At 43.1% G+C, this 6,310-nt stretch overlaps 1 protein-coding gene across 6 annotated transcripts in view; it reads right to left on the reverse strand.

Moving 5' to 3' along the window:
* The window catches only part of znf536 (zinc finger protein 536), a 232,127-nt gene extending 226,230 nt beyond the window's left edge, over positions 1-5,897 (reverse strand). For 2 of the 6 annotated variants that reach the window (XM_020605877.1, XM_020605879.1), the window contains exon 1: positions 5,626-5,897. The gene's annotated coding sequence lies outside the window, so the exon portion shown is untranslated. Of the gene's footprint in view, positions 1-4,855; positions 5,518-5,625 lie in introns of those variants that run through there. The other 4 variants (XM_020605883.1, XM_020605884.1, XM_020605878.1 and 1 more) reach the window with 3 other exon arrangements.
* Positions 5,898-6,310: the final 413 nt, after the last annotated feature.

Below are 6,310 nucleotides of genomic sequence, written 5' to 3' on the forward strand. Positions count from 1 at the left end.
CTTTGGTGTGCTCATTAGCAGAGGTCTGGGAAGTTTACAGAGGTCACATCCCAGAGGTAGAGCAGCTAAAGAGCAGACATGACATGTGCGATGCAGCCTGTGATGGTATGTGAAGTGGGTAACAGACATAACCTGCACCACACACACATATAGCCTTCCATCTCATGAACACTGGAGGTATTTACCACTGTGTTAGCTGAGCATGGCTGAATGCTAAGCAGTAACAATTCTCTGCTTCAGGACCTCTGATTGATGTGTGCTTGCCTGTTTGTGTTAAGCTGTTGTGCATGGAAAAGACACGCCTGAAAGCGCGATGCTCTTCAACACATCAAATGGGAAACGGTCCTGTCATCGCATTATGCATCCTTAAATCCAAAATGCTAACGAACTTTCAAGGAAAAAATACCCAACTAAAGCCAAACTCAATAATTCCTTAATGCCAAGGGGGCTCAGCAGGACAACCAGGGAAAACAGAGGAGGAATATCACGGGTTGTGAGGATAAGGTGTTTTGCATTTTTTCAGGACACATTCCTGGTTGGTGTTATGTGAGGTCCAAATGCTTACAAAGACAGAGAAAGGCCAAGGCCGTAAAATAACCTTGATACTAGATTTTCTCAAGGCAGAGCAGTTAAACTAACCCTGAAAACTGCACACATACAATAAGTGCACATACAGTATACACACTGTTTCAAATACGAACTCCCACACGCACTTATCTGTATGCATGCACTTCCCAGGTTTATTTAACAAAATCTGGTATAAAAAGCAGCAAGGAAACTGTGATAGGAGGGAAAAACAGATTCTCCTTGCACCCACTTCCGTGCCCACCTCTTCCTGGGTGCCCACTTCTTTTCCTCTCTTACCATCCCACCTTCTCCCCCCAGTCTGACTCCAGACAGGCAGACGCTTCTTGTGATGGCACCCCGGCATGAGAGGACTGAGTCAAGCCTATCTGTCAGCGCCTCATCTGCCCCACACTTTTTATTCTTAGATCAAACTGACATCCGTGATTACCCCACCCACCACCACTCCAACTCATCCACCCCACTATTGCTCCAAACCTCCAACTCCCTTTATCGAGCTCTCAATGCAAATAACATATCAAGGAAAATACACACTTGCACTCCGAAGTACAATACAGCTTGCGCTTTTAACGGGAAAACTGTACATAAACTCTCATTTAAACAATGAGTCAACAGAGCTGATCATTTATATTGATGACATATTCATTTCTAGCTAATGGCATCTTCCATAGTTCACATAGCTTTTTTATATTGTTCAAAAACAGAACAACAGTACAGCACTTTGGACTCTTTTACAGTCACTTTCACTTGGTCCTGATTTTTACTGAAAGCATTGTGTTGAATGATAAATATCTGGAACACGATAGACTTTTAGACAAACACTTATTGCAAAGGATGAAGAAATCATCTGTACTGAATTGATAAAAAGGCTTAATTGTGAGCAACGGTCATATGCACTAACTTCATTCAACTTTCATGCCGCTTTTGATTTATCACTGCAGGGGAAAAAATAAAATCTTCTTTAAGTTACGCTTCCCCACTGCCATCACACAGTGGGAGTGGGGGAAAAAAAATCTAATCAACAAACATTTTCAATGACAGACGTTCAACAAAATCTGAATTAAAATAACCCCACTGTTTTAGATTTTGGTCCACTGTGTGATCTGGCATGTGATGTTTCATGGTCAGAACGATCTCTTCTTGACAGATCAATTCAATGCTTTTGACTGTGTGTATTTGCGTGTTTGCATGTGATTGTCACATCGCTCTACAAAAGAACTGCAAGTCCAGCTTGCCTGCATCTTCCCCTCTCTGCTTGAACTCTGGAGTTCAAGGTCATGGAACTACAGGCCGCAATCCAGACTAAACGCCTTGTGTTACAGCCCCTTCAGCAGACACACTGGAATACATGTGCACTGCCACGAGAGTGAAGAAGAGAGAGCACCTCGGATCCAGAATGGAAGAGAAGAAATGACAGAGCCAGTATGCCCAGCTTTCACCCAGTAGGTGAAGTGCACTTTCACAATGACTGCACATATCAATTAATGGCTGGCTGATGAGCAGAGCTGGCCTGATCTGGCCTGCCCACCACCACCCTGATCCCAGTGGACTGGGAGCCCTGGCCTCGCAGCCTGTACAGCTGGAGCCCTCTCCCCTATAATTACATGAGAAGGGGATCAACTAGCCAAAGTGAGGCTGCCTGTCTGACTGTGGATTGCACTATGTTGCAGATGCATATATTACAGGATACAGGATCTCTTGAATTATGTTTTGTCCAATTGAGCGCACACTTATTGTCTGTACTGCTGGATAATGTACAAGCACTACATGGTGGGTTTTTCAAAATGCACTGGGATGACTTCTCATGTGATGTTGTCTTTATGCGCATTTGTTTAACGAGTGTGTGATTTTTTTGATACAGTATTTCTTTCTTTTTCAAAAATCGGATTGTGTACATGTCAATGTGCAAATAATTCACTGTGTGTCGGGCTGACAACGCGGCGGCTTCAGTCGAGTGGGTCTACTTCATGGTGAACTGAGTGGCTGACTGACTGACTGACAGCCTGGTGAAAAGAGGACTGATTTGATGCCATCCTTTGCATGCCATGCTCCCTCACACTCTCTCTCTCTTTCTCTCTAATGTCTCTCTCATCACTTCCTTCTCCCTCGTTTTCAGCTGAGAGATGTGTACTGCCGCAGTCAGTCACGGCTGGCCCCTTTAGCAACGTTGACACAGGCACAGGTGGGAAAGTAACTAACACAAGATCAGCAGTGACTGCTACAAACTGGCTCCCGGGAAAAGATTTTGAGCTCTGTTGGTCAGAAAATTGCAGTACAAGGAAATGTCAAAATACTTGTGTTGTATGTCTGTGGGGGTCACAGTGGCTCCAAAATAAAACATCCCATCCATAAATGTGAATTTATCCATTTGACATGCCATGAAAAAAATGCTTGCATATTTTTAAAAGCAATTATTTTTAGGATATTACTGACAAGTGATAATTCATTAGTGAGTAATATGTAATTTAACACATCCTGACTAAGATTCATTTAAAAAAAAAATTAGAAGGAGTTAGAATGAATTTGAAATAAAAATTACTAGCACAAACTACTGAGGCCTTGACAATAAATCCACTAGATAAATTCCTCTACAGGCCAGTTTGCAAACCAAGGCCTTTTCTTAAACATAGTGTCTCTTCCCCAATAATGAAAAGAGTGACAACATTTCACCTGGTAGCAGTACAGTAAAGGTACATGGGTCTGTGAGGCAGCCTGAACTGTCAGTGGGGAGAGTTATCCATTTGCTATTTTATCTCCAGTGAGGGAGCTCACAAAAAGGGTTTACACCCGACACTGTTTCAGACATAATATCCGCCCTGCACATACCATTAAACAATGACAGCATCTCAACTCTCACAGCGCATCTATTTATCCATTTTCCTTCCACAATGAATATGAGGAAGAGGTAACTCTTTTTGGCTCAAGAAAACTTCAGGGAACATTAGAGAAACAACGTGCTACACGTTGTTAAGTATTTTAGGAAGGATGTCATGTGTCTTCATAGCCATTGTGCAGCGCTGGAAGCTGTTGGAAGTGGCTGACCAACCCATGTCAGATAACACAGGGGTCAACTCGAGTTCCAAGAAAAGGTCCTCCCCATCCAAGACGCACGGTGACATGGGATTACAAGTCTCAGCCCTGGTGCCATTTATTAGTGATAATTCAGTGCTGTCCCGTCATAAATTCGCACATGTGAAGCAAAAGGTTCGAGGTTTCCAAGCGCACGAAGCCCGTTCAACCTGATGGATCTTTAGGATACCCTTAAACACCCTATGATAATTTTAATTTAGATATGGAGAAAAGAAATTGCTCTCACCTGAAATCACGAGAGCAATTTCATTAATTCGATCCCTTGGAAAAAAATCTAGTTTTATGGAGTGTATATTTCCACAGTGACGGATGCTTATCAGTCTGTTGTAGTCGGTATCCCGACCCGCTTTAAGTTTCCACCGTCTCTTAAAAAAAAAACAAAAAAACATCACAGCTCCTCACCCCCCAACCCCTATCAAAAGTGACATCGGTTCCCAAATATGTCAAGTTCACTGCGGCTAATATGTGCGTTAGTGTCAACTTATGACATTTACCCTGCTCGTCTGAATGCCATCATAACGTCTCCTCAAAGCATAATGCAGGGACTGCTTATTCATAAGAGGTCGATCACTGCACAAAATGGCAGGTCTCACCGGCTCTTCTTCCATCTCACAAGTTTTGACACATGGTGCTAAACCCACCGATAAACTTCATTCGCCATCCCGCACTCTTTCAGCACAAGTGCAGCTGTCTGTAGAAAGTTTTCCGTGCACGCTCTTAACGGGGACACGGTTGGACTTTTCCAAAAGTCCCATACTGTGTCGATGATCTGTATGCGCAATATTGTAAAGCCGTGCGCCCGAACGCCCTTTACGCACACTGTGTTACGACGTCAAACATACACCAGTAAGCAAAACATAGGATCATTTATTTTCTGGTGCTATAAAATAGTTTATTAAGCGTTGAGTTGCAAGGTGTATATCGTGGCAGCCAGTGTCTTGGTCTCAGCTGCTATTTTGTCGCCTTTTCTTTTTTCCTTTCTTTTTTTTACGATCACCACTCGCTACGGTTAATTGCTCTGTTATTTTCTAATCATGATTGGGGAGACATCAGGGTCCCCCGCTGCGATACTCCCGCACAGACAACCCCAGTCCTTCCCAAAACTGACTTCCCAGCGAGTAATACACTCCAAGCCCCCAGTAAAAACACATTCATGTACTATATACCCCACACTTCTTACCTTTTAAATTTGGCGAAGCGCTAACTCCTGCGCGTAAACGAGGCGTTGTGAGAGATAGTGTTCATTGAATAATGAGGCATGCCCATATGATTTGACCGGATCATATTCTTTTCAGATGACGGGGGTGTTGAAAAGTGCGTTTCGGACCTGTTAAATACTGTCCACTCCTTGATCCTGTCCCTACAGCTGCTCCATGCCGCGCATTCCGAGTTTGAAATGAAAAATACTGCTTTATTACTTGTCGCTCTTCTTGCTTTTCTGTCCCTCTCGGTCGCTGTCTGCTAATGGCAAACGTTTGCATTGATGCCGATCGTCAGCCATCAGTATATTCCCTTCATCTTTCAGCTTGGACTCCCCCTATCTGGTAGGTGAAATGCATTGTACCGTTAAGAAGGCACTCCATTGTAGAAGGCAGAGTCGACTGGCTTGATACAGCCCGGGTCTTGCGGTGCTCGCCGTTGACGGGGATAAAAAGCAGCTGATGAGCCCAGCGGCGAACAAAACCTCGTTTAAAGAAATAATTCCCTCAACGTTACATTTCTCCCGGTACCTTGGCAGGAGAAGAAAGCTTATTCCCAACCACCTTAGTTTGTTTCTGACCTTGAACTGCCCACAAACAGTTTAATTTCTAAATCTGCCCCCTCTACATAACCATTCACACACAGCCAGCCTCGCAGCTCGGGCACTGTGCGTTAAAAATTCGGGATAACAACCTCTTCGTGTAAAGACACCCAGGTCACAAAATTACTCCAAAAAGTAGAATTCCTTACCTTTTAAGTCAACTGTTTCGAGTCTTATTCCTCTTCTCCTCGCTTAAAAAACTCCAGGATAAATGAGTGTTGCCTCTTGTGCGTCCTGAGCGTCAGTCACCGCTTAAGAGAAGTAATGAGTGATAAAAATGACGCTCATCTATCTGCACTGTAACCTTGTGGCGTATTTAATGTAAATAAGCCCCGCTGTGTTGCCAATCCCCATGCATAAAAACGCAAAGCCGCTCGTCATGAACTGGCTTTTTCAATGCGTTGACGATGTATTCTTATTGCCTGGGAGCAGCATAAGGAAAGAACATAATTATTAGAAAATATTATATGTCAAGAATGCTACTAGTCCAGTTGAACGATTTCTACACACCTCTCCTAGGATTTTAAAGTGCTCACTCTATCTACAAAAAAGTAAATCCTTTAGATATATATTTATATATTTCCAATAGGAGCCGTAAACTTGAAGTGGCACAACTTTTTGAGATGGATAAAACAACACACGAAAAAAAAAACGTCCTGACCTGTTTCGTGCAACTAAAACCTGCCTTGCAGGATGGTTTTGATATGTTATGCTTCTATAGAGGGGTGGAAAAGACTGAATAATGCTATTATAGATTCAGTGTCCCAGCGTTGACAAAAGACAGGGCTTCAATAGAGGCTTTGTTATAGGATTATATAATGATTATGGGATAAT

Source organism: Monopterus albus, unplaced genomic scaffold (assembly GCF_001952655.1).
Source record: "Monopterus albus unplaced genomic scaffold, M_albus_1.0 scaffold73.1, whole genome shotgun sequence".
Taxonomy (NCBI): domain Eukaryota; kingdom Metazoa; phylum Chordata; class Actinopteri; order Synbranchiformes; family Synbranchidae; genus Monopterus; species Monopterus albus.